Consider the following 15674-nt stretch of genomic DNA (forward strand, 5'->3'; position numbering starts at 1 on the left):
ATATATATACTCTAGTTGATATTTGTAATAACTTTCTAGTTTATATTTTGAGAATATCCATTGTTTTGAAAGGCAATCAAATGATGTCTTAGTGTTAAAAATTTAGAATTTAAATTTGTAGATGTTTGTAGATTTTTTTGTTTGCCCTAATTTTAAAATGGTTTATGAAACTTACTACACAAACACATGCTTTACAGTAATTATTTAAGCCCTTTATTCAAATGTGGCTGTTAAAATGGCTACCACAGCTATTATAATTCTTACAGATAATTTAAATCTAATGTGCTTAGAGGATGTGTGTTTGTAGTGGAATTAAGCTAGTACAAAATAAAAGGAAATATAAAAAATGGTAGTATAACAAAAAAAAAATTGTACTGAGTATTGCTTGTATCCATAAAATCCTCTCCTCTGGGAATGCAAAGCTCAAAACAGTGAACTTGAAACATACCTCCCTTTCCCTGCATAAAACTTTGGCTCCCTGCATTAACTTTCCTACCTATACTGTTCCACATGAGCCTTCCCATCCCAGAGAAGTGCTATGAGTTGTAAAAATTCTCATTTCTCTTTGGAATGGGTCTTGTCTTTATCTCAACCATGTTCTTATGACCAGAACCTAGATGTCGAGGCTAAATTCAGACCTCTTTATTCCAGAAGAAATATAACACGATAACTATGCCTTACTCTGAGGTGCTGTTTGGGTTACTTCCCATCTTAGCCTGGGTGGTGTCTCTTATCACTCAGAGCTCTTACTATCTACTACATCATTGAATCTGGCCATACCTAGTTTATGCTTTTGTTCAGTGACTTTTTATTATGAACCTGCTGTGTGGTAGGCACTAAGCTGAGCATTAGAATACCAAAAAGCACCAAACAAATATAACCATGCCCTCCTAGGGCTTACGAACTTGGGAAAGGTATAGACATTAAACAGATAAATGTATAGTTTGAAATTATGGTTAGTGCTATAAAGGAAAATGAGAATATTACAATAGAAGATAACAAGGAGGACCTACTTTGGATAGGTGTGAGGAATAGTTTTTCTTTTTTTCTACTTAAATTGACTCTCTAAGTTGACTTTCCCAGTTATTATATACATATATACTGAGCCATAGAAGGTGCTGATAATGACGTGATATTTAAACTGATAAATTTTATGGGTGAATGGGAATTAACAGAAAAGAAATGGAGAAGAGCATTCCACGCAGAGGCAGCACCTCAGTATGCATGCTGCAGAGGAGAGAACTCAGTGAGAGGCCAGTGTGGCTAGAGCACAGAGACAGGCAGAGAGCTGAAGAACTGTGTGGGGTCAGATCATGCTGGGCCTAGGAGACCACGTGCAGGACTCTGAATTCTATCCCAAGTGTAGGGGTGAGGAGAGGGAGCTGCCAAGGTTTCTGGCTTGAGTTACTGAGTGGGTAGAGGAGGCATTAATAGCTCTCATGCACCGACAGTTTACCATATACGAGGCTTTGTGCTAAACACTTTCCATTGTCCACTTAATCCTCTGAATAATCCAGTGGGTAGTTGTTAAAAACTGAGAAATTAAAGACTATTTCCAAGGTCACATCGCTAGTAAGTGACTCAAGAAATTCAGAACATGGTCTGCTAACTCCAGGACACAAAGTTTATGGGACGCATAAAAGAAAATAAAATTTGGGAGAAAAGAGCCAAAATTAGGTTTTGAATGTATACCTGATGACCACTGTTTCCTAGCTCAAAAGATTCTGCGGAGATGGCAGCCATAGCAACATAGCTTATAAATATCTCTGAATCCCAACATGAAAACAGATATATCAACCAGAGTTTTCACCAAAACAAACAAACAAGCAAAAAAACACACAACAAAACCCTTGGACAACAACTGCAACCAAACTAAGTACAAGATATACCACGTGAACTCAAGAAAGTGGAGCCAAACCACTACCAGAAACAAGACCTGCATAGTTTCCGTGTCTGTGCAGGAGAATGGAGAGGGGAGCACAGGGCACCTGACTGACCTAAGGAAAGGAGAACCCCAACATAGCCAACAGGCATTCAGCAGAAAGCATGGTGGGCCAGTTCAAGAACAGCAGATGAAAATGAGTGGAGGTTTCTCCCAATCAGTACATATTAGAGCACTACACAAAGGAGAAACCTCTTAGAGTAGAATTAAAATTGAACATGACAGAGACAATAGAGATAGAAAGAGAAGGTGCAGATAAAAGTGGGGAGAGGAGAGAGTCAGGAAGTCTCAGAATGAGGCGCTATGTTTTTTAATATTACATGAAAAAGTAGGAGGAGCTTTATGAAGTTAGAAGAGCTGCTTTGATTGTGCGTCTTCCTAATAGTGTAGGAAAACTAATTTCGCATGGAAATGGGCAGTAGAAAAATATTCATCATAAATCACATAGAAAGTTACTACAGGAAAAAATAAGAGCACTATAGTAAGTTATAGTCATAGAACAGATCAAAAAGAGAGTTTTGGGGCAGCCGGTTAGCTCAGTTGGTTAGAGTGCAGTGCTCTTAACAACAAGATTGATGGTTTGATTCTTAACTGGGCCACTGTGAGCTGCGCCCTCCACAACTAGATTGAAACAACTACTTGACTTGGATCTGATGGGTCCTGGAAAAACACACTTAAATAAATAAAAGTTTTTTTTTTTTAAAAAAGGGCATTTTCATTTCCAAACAGTCTTTAAAAATGTTAAGGAAATGATCCAGAACATGAAAGAATGCAAATCAAAATGGAAAAATTCCTAACTAACAGAATAGAAAATAATTAGAACTAAAAACTCATTTCAGAAATGAAGAACAAACTGGGAGAACTTGAGCGTCAATGAACAAAATAGGTTATACTTTAAAAGAAAAAGAATGTGAGAAGGTAGAAATTTTCAATAACTATTTAAAAGAAATGGAATGATAAAAAAGAGTTTGAGAGAAAATGACAAATATTTTAAAATAAGCAAAGAAGATCCAACTTTCAAATACTGAAAATTCCTGGAGAAGAAGGGCAAAGAAGGGAATATATCTAATACCAAAAAATACCTTTTAAGAAAATTTTCATGAAATTTTAAAAAATTTCACACTACTTATTGACCTGAGACACATGCCTAAGTATATTACACAGAATGACCAACACCAAAGCATATTTAGTAAAATTACTGGACTTTAAAAGAAACATATTTGAGCATCTAGCAAGTGATTTATTGGGGAAAGAAAACTAAATTATCATAAGACTTTTCAACATAACAGTTTATGTCTAAAGAGAATAGAGTAGTATGTTTAAGATCTTCAAGGCAAGAAAATGTGAAGAGTTTTATATGGAGCAAGATTGAGTTTTGAGTATAAAGGGCACAAACTATCATTGAAATAGACAAACTTAAGGAAGATTGGTCATGAACCATTCCTGAAGAATGCACCAGAAAAATAAAGCTTTAGAAAACCAAAGTGATTCAAATCACATTGACGTAAGTACTAATGAGAGCAATAAATATCAGTTATTTGGAGAACTAAGAGTAAATTGAGGTAAAAAAGGAAAGGACTATATGCTCAGGCAATACAGATGAAGTATAACTACAAAAAATGGAGAAAGAATGGGGAGAGCATGTACAAAATTATTTTACAGTGTTTCCCTGAAAATAAGACCTAGCCAGACAGCTCTAATGTGTCTTTTGGAGCAAAAATTAATATAAGACCAGTCTTATTTTATTATAAGACCAGGGATATAATATAATATAATATAATATAACATAACATAACATAACATAACATAACATAATATAATACCGGGTCTTATGTTAATTTTTGCTCCAAAAGATGCATTAGAGCAGATTGTCCGGCTAGGTCTTATTTTCAGGGAAATGTGGTATAATTGCCTCAATAATTCTATTGGTTTGGTGTAGGTTATGATCAGTATTTTTTTTGGTTGATATATGAGGTCAGACAATTAAGTTCACAAACTTGTCGCAAGGATGTTGCTAACATTTTTGATATCAGAGGGTTTATTCATGATGAATTTGTACTAACTGGACAGTTAACCAAGTTTACTATTTGGAAGTGCTGAAAACGCTGCGTGAAAAAGTTAGACGACCTGAACTTTTCACCAACAATTCATGGCTCTTGCATCACGACAATGCACCAGCTCACACAGCACTGTCTGTGAGGGAGTTTTTAGCCAGTAAACAAATAACTGTATCGGAACACCCTCCCTACTCACCTGAACACCCCCAATAACTTCTTTCTTTACCCAAAGATAAAGGAAATATTGAAAGGAAGACATTTTGATGACATTCAGAACATCAAGGATAATATGACGACTGCTCTGATGGCCATTCCAGAAAAAGAGTTCCAAAATTGCCTTGAAGGGTGGACTAGATTCTGGCATCGGTGCATAGCTTCCCAAGGGGAGTACTTCGAAGGTGACCATAGTGAGATTCAGCAATGAAGTATGTGGCACTTTTTCTAGGATGAGTTTGCAAACTTAATTGTCAGACCTCATATAATTCACATACCATAAAATCTATCCCTTTTTTAAGTGGACAATTCAGTGGTTTTAGTATACACACAAAGTTGTGCAACAATCTGACTCTAGGACATTTTCATCACCCCAAATGGAAACCATATACCTTTTATTATCAATCACTCCCATTCCTCTCCCACCCCAGTCTCTGGCAACCACTAATATAGTATTTTCTGTTTCTGTGGATTTGTCTATTCTGGACATTTTATATAAATGGACTCATGCAACATGTGCCTTTTGTGACTGGTGCCTTTTACGTAGAATAATATTTTCTAGGTTCATCTATATGGTAGCTTGTATCGGTACTTCATTCCTTTTTATGGCCGAATAATGTTTATTGTGCAGATGTATCACATTTTGTTTATCTATGAACCAATTGATGACACTTGGGTTGTTTCCACTGTGGAGAATTGTTAGTAAAGTGCTATGAACATTTGTGTGCAAGTGTGGAGTAGACGTTTGTTTTCACTTGTATTGAGTATATACCTAGGAGAGGAATTGCTGGGTTTAATGGTAACTCTATGTTTAACCGTTTGAGGAACTGTCCAACAGTTTTCCAAAGCAGCTGTACATTTTTCCATTCCTACCAACAATGTATGAGGATTCCAATTTCTTACCATCCTTTCAAACACTTGTTATTATTTGTCATTTTGATTACAGCCGTCTGGTGAATGTGAAGTAGTATCTACCACTGGTCTTGCTTTACATTTCCCTAATGAGTAATTCTGTTGCACATCCTTTCATGTGCTTATCTTCTTTGGTGAAATATCTCTTTAAATGCTTGGCCCATTTCTAATTGGGTTGTCTTTTTTATCATTTAGTTGTAAGACTTCTTTGTATATTCTGATTACTAGTCTCTTACCAGATACATTATTTGCAAGTATTTTCTCCCATTCTACAGGCTGTTTTTTCACTTTCTTGTGTCTTTGAAGAGTAAAACGTTTTGATTTTGGTAAAGTCCAATGTATCTATTTTTGTCGTTTGTTGCTTATATTTTAAGTGTCATATCTAAGAAACCATTGCCTAACCCAAGGTTTTAAAGATTTACACCTATGTTTTCCTCTAAGAGATCTAGTTTTAACTTGTACGTTTAGGTCTGTGATCTATTTTGAGTTTATTTTTGTATATGGTATGAGGTACGTATCCAACTCCATTCTTTTTCATGTAGATATCTAGTTTTCCCAGCACCATTCGTTGAAAAGACTTTCCTTTCCTCATTGGACTGACTTGTCACTCTTGTTGAAAATCCATTGACCACAAATTTGTGAGACTACTAGTATTTTATTCTGAGAATGTTTTGTATATAATGTCAGTCAAGTAAATGAGTAATCATGAGGTGTTCTAACTCTGTCATCTCCTTGGTCCTTGAAAAACAGGGTTCATGGTATGGAAGAAAGAAATTACAAATGTGAAGCAGAAGAGATTATGTTTTAAAAAAACAAACAAAAAAAAACCGGAAACCATATAGTCCTAAATTTGAATTGAAAATATTAGTATCAACTCATGAGATATTTTATATTTAAAAAATAAAACATTTCTTGATTCTGATCACTGATACCACCTAGAAATAATGACCAATCCTGCAGTAATCCTTAGGATCTACATACAGGTCTTGAAATACCTTTTCCCTCTAAAAGAAGTTAGAGCTTCTTGGAAAAGTGGCTGGTTCCAGGTCTGAGTTAAATGTGACAAGAGAAGCCTAGAAAAATTATGTCATTTCAGGTAGCCCCAAAACTATCAAAGATTACTAGGGCAATGCCAAAGGGACTCGAGAGCCGACATGAAGAGGTTCCTTCTGAACAAAGATGGGACAATTTGAGTTTTACAACAAACATGAATCGCAATTGATTGGAACTCATCAAATATATTTAAATCCATGAATTCACAATGATATTTTAAAAAACTAAGTGGTCACCCACAGAGGATAATGGGGAACCAATTCATTATCTTGAAAATTTGTACTTGGAAGAAAAGTAAGAAACACAAGCATGTATCTTGCTTTGTCTCTACATACTGTGCCACTTGGTACAATAAATGAGGAGGATCATCTCTCTGTAAAATTCTTCTAATTAATAAATGAGCAAATATACGGAATTCAAATATCATCGGTTTGCAAATCCTGGTGAAATTTAAGTATCCTGTGCTCTCCAATAGGGTAGTTACTAACCACATGCAGCTAATTAAATAAAATTAAAATTTTACTTCCTCAGTCACATTTCAAGTGTTTAATAGTCACATGTGCCAGTTTCTTCCATAGTAGACCATATACAACATTCCCTTCATTGCACAAAGTTTTATTAGACAGCACTATTTTGATATTCTCCATTGACAGCGACTAACCTCCCAGAGTGGAAAAGCAGACATTACAGCCTCCTGGTAAGAGAACAGAACACCACTGATAGTCTTGCCAAAGCGATTCAACATGAGTTCAAGCAGACCTCTGGGCCCAGCTGTCAATGCATATGGAGCTCCAAGGACCGGGTAGTATGCTGACCAGCATCATGATTACGCAATCAGGAAAAATCCAGATTTGGGGGAATTCTACCAGTCAAATGACCCAAGTTTTTTTAACAAAATAAATTACAAGAAAAAGAAAGGGATGAAGAGGAACCTGCATATTCAAAGACTTTTTAAACTGTCAAGATGAAACTATCATGTCTGTGAATGGACACTTGGATGACAAAGGTACAAAGAAATGTAAATCAGTGATGTCTATAAAAATCAGGGTATGGTTACGGATGGTGGAAGGGCTGTGATGGCACAGGCCCCATGGAAAGGCTTCTGGTGTGGCCAGCCAAATTCTGTTTGTTGAGGTGGGTGCTGATTACAAACGCATTCACCTTACAATAATTCGTTAAGCCATATTTTTATGGCTTGCTTTATCAATTCTTTATCATGAAAAACTTTTTTTTTTTAAAGGAACCTAGGAATACCTTATCAAGGCACTATGCCTCCAACAAGAAAATTTCTTATAATTCATGATCGTTAAATTTCCTTACCAAACCTTTTTCGAAGTGACATCTGTGCTCCCCATTGCATTCACATTTAAGATTATATTCTTTGTTCTAAGGTACCAGCCAGCTCTCTAAAGGGGAAAAAATAGTTTCCCATTTTCTCCCACTGTCAACTTACACATTGAGTTTTCAGATGAATGTACTTTTGTATAGCTCATGTGTCTTGAAATGTGCTTGTTGAGACCTGTTCTTAGCGTTGTCTCTCTCGCTCTCTCTCTCTTTCTCTCTCTCTCTCTCTCTCTCTCTCTCTCTCTCTCTCTCTCTCTCTCTCTTCCTCTCCTTTCTCCCCCTCTCCCTTTCCTTCCCCCAGCCTTTCTCCCGTCCCTCTCCCCAATAGAACATGTCACTTTTTTTTTTAGAACATGTCACTTTTTACATTACCTTGTCTAGTAATGATAGACTGTTCTGCTGGAAGACGCATGAAGATGACTGATTCTTGTCAACCCCCTTACAAGAACTGGGGCCCAGAGAAGGATGAAACTATTTGCCAAAAGTCACAATTAATTTGGAACGAACCTGGGGCTAGAACTTTGATTTGCTAATCCCTCAGTTCTGTTTCTCTTCAAATACCTATATCTAGACTGAGGCAGATGTTGTTTTTATCTAAGCTCCTCACTTCTGGACTGCCCATAATTTTCCTCTCTGTTGATAAGATTCATCCTACTTTATCCCAGCTCCCACCTTGCTTCCAATGAAACTTGTTTTTCAGCAAGTGTTTTGATAGTCATTTCATTTGTGAAAGGATCCAGCAAGTTTTATTACATATTACTCATGCATTCTCTTGATATAAGTTTTCATTGGATTTTACAGGTTTGAAAAGGAGAAAACATCTACTTTGTGTGACTGACAGTCTCATTGCCTTATTAATGAGAAATATGACCACCATAAGAATGCATGAGTAATATGTAACAAGACTCGCTGGATGCTTTCAAAGGGAAATTCACATGCATTTGGGGATACAGGTGAAACTGTGCAGCAGGATCACTGTGCCTTTGGTGCCTCCACTCCTTTTAGTGGCCTGGGCCCCTTTGGCCCCTCCTCACACACTGGGCTCCTGGGCTCCTGTACCCACAAGCTGCAGTTGCTGCTCCTATGGACCAGCTCCCCAGGATGGATGACAGGGACTTCCCATCCCAGGGCTTCCTTCTGTTCCCTGAAGAGTTAATCTCATGTAATTCTTAATTTAAAAAGCCTTTTTTTCCTGGCTGTCAAATTACATGCCTATGATAAAATCTTGAAAAATACAAAGACCCACTGTTAATACCCAATACTGTTTTGCTGATTGATACCTGCCATTGCTTTCCTTCCACTCCACTCTAATCTCCTTTCCTTTTCTCATCTGTTTCCCCTTCTCCCCCCACGCACACATATAATTTTCAAAAATGCTCTTAAAGTTCAATACTGTGACATAATAATAAATATATATTTGGTCCCTGCCTACCGTTTTTTTCCTGGCACACAGCTCCTAAAACCCTGGAAATCTCCAGTGTTAAGTGTCTATGCTAATGAGATGGCAGGTGGCTGGGAGCTCCCGGATGGCCTCAGGATGGGGGCTGGAAGCCTGGGGGGGAGGGGGTGTTGTGTGATTAGAGGCCACACTTTCAGCCCCACACCGGACCTTCTCTGGGAGGAGAGAGGAACTGGAGGTTGAGTCAATCACCAATGGTCACTGATCAATCAGTCATGCCGCCATAATGAAGCCTCCATAAAATTACCTTAAGTATGGAGTTCAGAGAGCTACCAGGGTAGTGGAAGTGCTGGGATGATGGAATCCCACACACTTGGCCCTATGCGTTCTTTCCATCTGGCTATTCCTGAGTTCTTTTTTAAAAAACAAAACAAAACAAACTGGTAATCTAATAAGTAAACTGTTCTCCTGAGTCTGTGCATCATTATCAAACCTGAGGAGGGGGTTGTAGGGCCCTCCAATTCATATACAATTGGTCAGAAACACAGGTGACAAGCTTGACTTGCCACTGGCACCTGAAGTTGGGGGTGGGGCACAGTCTTGTGGGACAGAGTCCTTAATCTGTGGGGTCAGCGCTAGCTCCAGGCAGATCCTGTCAGTATTTAATTCAATTGTTAGGCTCCCAGCTAGTGTTGGAGAGTTTGTCAGTGTGGGAAAACAAACCCACACGTTTGGTGGCCAGAAGTGAAGAAGTGTGTATAATGTAGTAGAGAAATAAGAATTTTTGCTTACACATACCATTTGTTTATTCTCTATGTTTGAATAAATAGTTTATTCTCCATTTGAGAGCACTGTAAACACTGGCATACTTGATTATTTTTCATGTTTTAATGCTAACCCATAGTTTGCTCATTATTTGCCATTAAGCTTAGATTGTTTTGTTCCTTTAACCCTGCTATACATTCAGTTAATCTGTGTGTGTGTGTGTGGTAAAAAACATATAATATTAAATTTACCATAGTAACCATTTTTAAGTGTGTAGCATATATCCACATTGCTGTGCAACAGATATCTAGAATGTTTTCATCTTTTAAAACTGAAACTCTATGCCCACTGAAACAACCCCCATTCCCCTCCCTACCACCCAACCCCTGGTAACACATTCCATCTTCTGTTTCTCTAAGTGACTAATCACCTCATAGAAGTGAAATCATACCATATTTGTCTTTTTGTGACTGGCTTATTTCACTTAGCATCATGTCCTCAAGATAACATCCAGGTTATAGCACAAACAGGATTCGCTGCTTTTTAAAGGCTGAATCTCATTCCATTTTTCCAGACTTTTGTTGATGGATGCTTAGGTTGCTTTCACCACTTGGCTACTGTGAGCTGTGCTGCAGCGTACATGGGAGAGGCCACACCTCTGTGATACCTGTTTCTGATTCTTTTAGATAGATACCCCAAAGTGGGAATGCCGGATCACATGGTAATTCTATTTTGAGGAGCTCCACTGTTTTCCACAGCAGCTGCGCCATTTTGCATTCCCTCCAAGAGTACACAAGTGTTCCAATTTCTCCATAGCTACCTAGCACTCGGCATTTTCAGGTTCTTTAGATAGTGGGCATACCAACAGGTGAGAGGTGATACCTCACTGTGGTTTTTATTTGCATTGCCCTGATGACTAGTGATGTTGAGCATCATTTCATGTATCTGTTGGCCATTTAAATGTATATCTTCTTTGGAAGAATGTCTATTCAGGTCCTTTGCTCATTTTTTAATCAGATTATTTTTTTTCTAGTGAGTTGCATGAATTCCTTATGGATTTTGGATATTAACCCTTTGTCAGATACATGATTTGCAAATATTTTCTCCCATGCTGTACATTGCCTTTTCATTTTGTTGATCATTTCTTTAGCTGTGTAGAAGCTTTTTAGTTTGTCGTAATACCACTTGTTGATTTTTGCTCTTGTTGCGTGTGCTTTTGGTATCATATCCAGAAAATCATTGTCAAGACAAATGTCAAGGAGCTTTTTTCCCTATGTTTTCTTCTAGAAATTTTATGGTTTAAAGTGTTACATTTAAGTCTTTAACCCATTTCAAGTTAATTTTTATGAATGGTGTAAGATAGAGGTCAAGTTTCATTCTTTTGCCTATGGATATCTAGCTTTCCCAACACCATTTATTTGAAGAGATCAGTTCAATTATTTTTAATGAAATAAAGTGGAAAATACCAAATCATGTGTGTTAAGTCATTTCAGGTTTCATTGTAAGACATAACGAGGGCAGGAGAATCTCATGCACTTTGTTTTAAAAATAATTCTGAATATGTCAGAATGAGAAATAAACAAATACAGAGTAATTATCAACTCTCCCACATATTCTACAGATGTTAAACAGTGATACTATCATTATGTGTATATTCTTTATCTGCATCTAGTCTTTTTACTCTTATTATTTGAAAACACCAATTGTTCTATCACACATAGTACAAAACAGACAGCCAGAGCACCAAAATATATTTAAACTCTTAGGTTATATATGTATAACTATATATAATTATATACATATATAAATATAGGCATGCATATTATATATATATACACTTATATGTCAGGAATCTCTATATGGACATATGTTGTACCAACTTAAGTTTACCCCTTTTAACTTATTCCTCCTTCCAGTGCCCCAAATAAACTCGGTGGCTGTGTTTCCAGGGTTCCATGAGAGGCCAGTCTGAGATGTACATCTCAGAGGAACGGGTTCATTTGTTCTCCAGATGGGATCCGTGTGTCGTGTGTCGTGTGTGGGGGAAGGGAGGAAGGATAAGGGAGGAATGAGATAAGGTTACCCTGTAGAGAAGCCCATACTTAAGTATACATATCTCTTTACATAATTTTCATCATTTTTCATCGTTGTAGCCCAGTGTCCAGAACTGCCCTTTTGTTCCTCCTGTGGGGAAAACAATAACAAGGGTGGTTAGCGCACAGTCGTGCTGCTTCATGTCCAATCTGTCACTTCTGGTTATTAGCTAAGTAGGAGTTGCTCTACGTAGACCTGATTTTAGCACTTTTCAGTGACTCCTTAGTTTGTTTCCTGCAGCCTTTCCAATGTCCATGGCTGCAAATAATCCTGCTGTATTAAAACAACACACTGGAAATGGACCTCCTTCTCAGCTCAATTCTGCATCAGCATGTCCACTGGCTGCTACTGATATTTTTATTCTGTAGCATCAACTTGCCACCTTCCTTACCTAAGTGCCACTTAAAAAATCTTTATTCTAGAGCAGGGGTGTCCAAACTTTTTTCAACGTTTTTTACCAAGGGCCATATGCGGTAAAATACACAAACAGCCGGGCCACTCACTCGAGGTGAAGTATGTATTGCTTCAACTGGTTTATTTAAGTAAACTAAATATATGTTTGGAATTTGCTGTGGGCCAATTAACAATGGATCGCGGTCCACAGTTGGCCTGCGGGCCGCAGTTTGGACTCCCCTGTTCTAGAGTATAGACAGATTGGATAGAATCAAATTTGGTTAATCTAACTAGTTATATAGAATCTAAAAGTCCAGTTTCTGACCCCACCCCTTCAAAGGGCAACCATGCTCTTTTAAGCAATCTGTTATTCCACTTAACACTTACAGAAAATTTTAAGGCATTTAAAACAAATCACAGCCATTTTGGGGAACAACTTTTATACTATGTTTACAGCACAAAAAAAGCACGACACTAATAGTAGTGACCATGTGACAGTCATCACCCCTGTGACCTGCTCAGGCCACCTCCACATACAGACTTAAGCTGGGGGCACTGGGGAAAGGGCTCCTGCTCTGCGTCATAGGTCCTGTCAAGGTACAGATTAAGTGGGCAACTTGCTTTAGGAAATGCTTGTTCTTCTATGGCAGATTTCAAGCAAATCACTTTTGGTTAATTGAATTTAAATTGAAATTAGCTGCTGAAGTCTAAATTACATATGACCTGGTTGGGTCAACAACTTTTCTGATTTCAGTTGCTTCTGAGCCACAGAAAGCTTTGCTGACAAAATCTGATGTTCCAGAAGCATCTTTACACCCACAAGCTCTTGCTTTGGTGTGAATTTTTATCAAGACTTCACTGGCATTTCCACGAGGCAGTAAAGGAAGGCACAAAAAGCTAGCCCCCTCCAAGTGCTAGAAATGTCCTCATCTGGATCTGGGGACGAGCTGTACTAAGAAAATATGTCCCTTTTTTGTTTGTTTTTGTTTTGTCTTTACCCTCATGTTTACTTTGTTTTTATTCATTTATTTTTTTACGGGAGTATTTTAAGGCAAACATCTTACCATTTCACTGTAAACATTTTATTGTACATGTCTAAGAGGGAAGGATTTAAAAGAAAATATACAACCTCAATGCTATTTTATTCCAAACAAAATTAACAATGAAAAAAAGTATTTTTTTTTTTTTTTACTGTTTCTTATACTTTGGTTTATAAGGAAAGAGAGAGAAACAGACAGAAGCCAAAGTGGGAGTGTGGGAGGGAAGGAGACCTACAGATTGATGGGGAGATGGAGCCGGGGTGGGGGGTGGGGCCTCTGCATGGCCTTAGCCTCAGAGCCTCCATTCCTGTCTTTAAGGGAGAGCTGAGTTCCTAAGGTTCAGGGTTTTGGGGAGATGAAATGAGACAATGCAGCAAAGCACTTGGCCCAGTCCTTGCCATATATCAAGGGTTCAATCAGTGATAGTTATTGTTATGATTAACTATATTTATCCTTCATAGTTTTAGAAAAAATTCCAAAATTATAACCACCGTTCTTAGTTGATTTTCTCTTTGAGCCATATTTATAAAAGTAGGCTTTTGGCGATGGATCTGCTGGTGCACAGAGAGAAGAAAGCGGGACATTGACTCCTCCCTGGCCTCCCAGCCACACACACAGGTCCATCGACCTCACACAACTGTGTGGAGGGACAGTCTGTGGGGTGCATTGCCAGGCACTGTGCCTGGAGTCAGGCCATTGGCTACTTCTTACCCAGAAGCTGCATAAGTTAAGTGAGGAATCCGGTCCCATCAGTAGTCCGTGGGCTCAGATGATGTATTGATGAATAAACTAATACTTATGAAATCTTAACTAGGGTAACAGTGGTCAAAACCTCAGATTCAAAACCCAGACTCGGCTCGAATCCTACCTGCCACTTACCAGTTGTGGCTCTTTAGGCAAGTTGCTTGACCTTTTTGTTCCTCAGTTTTAATCTTTAAAATGAAGATAATAAAGGTACCTACCTCACAGATTATTGTAAGAATTAAAGGAGTTAATTATACATAAAGTATGTGGCACCATATAGTGTGTTTGCCATTATTGTTTTCTGTATGCCAGGAGCTGTGGGTGATGGAGAGATGTTATGTTATGCTTTTAATGGTTTTATAAAGGAAATGACTTACATGATACTGATAGTAATATATATCAAATTTGAGAATGTCCACCATGTATGTAAATACTGAGAAAATTCCAGTAAGGAAAGGTCACTGCAGGGTTTTAATGAATAGTGTAAAGATTGAATGGGACTTTTTTAAGGAAAGAGTATTTGGCATTTGACAAAAAGAATCAGTTGATTTCACATCATATTCATTTAAAGAGATCCTGGTCCCATTGGTCTGTAAAATGAAGACGTGATTAGCTCAATTTTTAAATAGGTTTTGATGTGAAAATTCTTAAAGCAGGCGTAAATCCACCCGTCCTTATAAAACTTTCCCTTAATGTACACATAATAGAAAGTGTTTTATATGTGTATAACATATGCAAGTATCTTTAGGCATAGAGACAATAGTTTCTTAGAAAATGATTCCTTTTCATTTACTCATTTATTCACTCATAGTGACAAGGATAGGATGGATAGAATACAAATAATTAGATGAAGGACTTGTCAATGAGCTGAATTAATTTTAAGGCAAAATTAATTGATGATATATCTAAATAACATAAGAACAGTACTTTGCACATAGAAGGTGTTCAAAAATCTAGATCTCAATACATTAATTTAATAGTTAATTAATGTTTTAAAATATCAATTGGCCTGCTCTGGTTAAAGTCTTAATTTCTTAGCCTGGCTTCAACCTAAATCTCTCACTTCCCTACCATCAGCCCCCAGCTCACAACCAGACAATGTCATATCTTTTCATGCTCTGTACTTTGTACTTTTTGTTCCTCTTTTCTAAAATGATGGTATCTCCATTTTCTTTTCCTGATCAACTCATATCCATCATTTTAAGAGGTTGTGAACAGACTTGCTGGCTCCCAGGCAAGAGTCACTCTGAACCCGCACGAAACATTATTCAAACCTTCATTAGAGTACTTATTGGCCTGTTGCAATTTTTTTTTACACGTCAATTTCTGCTCAGTGGCAGGAGTCACCCTGAGATTTCCAGCACCCAGCACAATGTAAGGGGGCTGTATGGAAACTCAATAAATATATGTCGAAGAAATAGAAAAAGCAAAGGTGGTATATGAAATAAAAGCTTAAAATAAGCCTACAAAGAATGTGCTTAGGAGGATTGAAATGTAAAGAAGGATAGAAATGTAAAGAAGGTGGAAGTTCCCTGTTATGGGCTGGATTGTGTTCCCCCAAATCCATATGTTGAAGCCCTAAGCCCAGTACATCAGAATATGTCTGTATTTGGAATAGGGCCTTTACAGAGATGATTAAGTTAAATGAGGTCTTTAGGGTGGGCCCTTATCAAATGTGATTGGTGTCCTTATAAGAAGAGGAGATTAGACAGACGCAC

At 37.7% G+C, this 15674-nt stretch overlaps 1 protein-coding gene across 3 annotated transcripts in view; it reads left to right on the forward strand.

The window, feature by feature from the left end:
* Window positions 1-15674, forward strand: part of SPATA13 (spermatogenesis associated 13) — a 323399-nt gene that overhangs the window by 118469 nt on the left and 189256 nt on the right. The gene's annotated exons all lie outside the window — the stretch shown is intronic.

The sequence above is a fragment of the Rhinolophus hipposideros genome (assembly GCF_964194185.1).
Source record: "Rhinolophus hipposideros genome assembly, chromosome: 4".
In the NCBI taxonomy this organism is placed as follows: domain Eukaryota; kingdom Metazoa; phylum Chordata; class Mammalia; order Chiroptera; family Rhinolophidae; genus Rhinolophus; species Rhinolophus hipposideros.